A 1,583-nucleotide genomic window follows, 5' to 3' on the forward strand; every position below is an offset into this window, starting at 1 on the left:
GAATAAACAAATTTAAGTTTATGCAGCAATCTTCTTTTCCTCTGAGGTGGGTTTCTTTGCTGTGGGCTTCTTTTAAGCTGCTGGTTTCTTGGTCCCTGCAGCCTTTTTTCCCACCACAGGCTTCTTCAGCTTCTTATCGCCAACAGCCTTCTTTTTTTTGTTTCCCACCACAGGCTTCTTGCCCTGAATCCCCTTCTCATCTGATTTGGCTTCTAGTGCTGCTGCTGCCTTATCCATGAGGATTTTGTGGTTCTTCGCCTGTCGAAGAACGGTGTTCCGGCACATGGTCTTAGGGTATGGGTTAAGCTTCAACGTGATTCTCAGGTTTTTCAGTGGCTTCTTCTTCAGGACTCTGCAATGAGTCTTCTTGCGTGGTGCTCGGAGTGCTCTTTGGATTTCTGGGCTTTTCAAGATTCTGCTAATGTCTGTACTGAGCATCTTGTACATGGGAAGGTTGTAGTTACTCTTGAGGGAGGCTGCTTTACACCAACTGCCATATAGCTCATCTAAATTTCAGAAAGCACTTTCAGTCCAAATGCACAAACGTCCCACATGACCACTAGGAGCAAGTTTCAAAATGTTCAGCTTGCTTGCATTAAGCAGAGTAGTTTCAGGGATGTTTCTGAAGGCCTTGATGATACCATTGTCCTCATTATAGATGATGCAGGGTCTTCTGCACTGGATACAGCAATAGTTTTTCATTTTCCCTTTGCCAGCTCTCAGTCACTGACAGGCATAGACTTTTTTGATATCATTCTAGGCCTTAAGTTTCTTCAGAAGCAAAACAGCCTCCTTGGTCTTATTGTAGCCTTCAACTTTATCTTCAACCACCAAAGGGAGTTCAGGATGAACTCTATACGATGACCTTTAGACATGACCAGCGCTGGTAAGGCTGAGGCAGTCAGTGCAGAGCAGATGGCATATCGCTTCTGCGTTGTATTCACTCTGCGATGCCAACATCGCCAGGTCTCGGCTGGTGCAAACATGCGGCCCCCACAACACATATTTCCAAAACCACCCTGGCCAGAATGGTGAGTCCCGCCACCTCGAACCCTGGGAATTCGAGCCACAGCTCTGCCGGTGCCCCAAGACTCAGCACTGGTTTGATGATCTGCTAATTCACTGACAGTGTAGGGCTGTCTGTTGTTTTTGTGCAAGTTGGTGTGAACAAATTTAACAGTATCTAGTCGAATGCGAGCCTTGAACACAGCAGGCAAAGTGACATTTTTGCCAGATGACTCCCCCTTTCGGAGTACACTGATATCAGTGGACAAGAACAGGCCATTGCAGGGAGAGGAGAAGGCCAGGCTCCTCTCAACCAAGTGGCTCCCACAGGAAAAGCCAGTTTTGAGAGAGTCATTTCCTAGGCAGGTTGATAGGGAGTCTAGGGATCCCCAAGGAGAGAGGGGTCTGGAATTCTCAAGGAGGAAGAAAGGACAAACTTTTTTCCTTCTCTACATTCCTTAGGATTATATAACAATAATATATCCTGCCTGAGGACAGTCTCTGGATTAAACCTTCTGGCTAATTCTGTTATCTTAAAATGTAAATTATGGGAGTCGGTCTGGTGAGGTCTTTACAAC

The 1,583-nt window shown here is 46.1% G+C and overlaps 1 pseudogene; it reads right to left on the bottom strand.

Moving 5' to 3' along the window:
* LOC147375473 (large ribosomal subunit protein uL4 pseudogene) lies at positions 1-1,285 on the bottom strand (annotated as a pseudogene).
* Between the last annotated feature and the right edge of the window lie 298 nt (positions 1,286-1,583).

The sequence above is a fragment of the Bos grunniens genome, chromosome 3, assembly GCF_055505025.1.
Source record: "Bos grunniens cultivar Pamir isolate PY7600 chromosome 3, Bosgru_T2T1.0, whole genome shotgun sequence".
In the NCBI taxonomy this organism is placed as follows: Eukaryota; Metazoa; Chordata; class Mammalia; order Artiodactyla; family Bovidae; genus Bos; species Bos grunniens.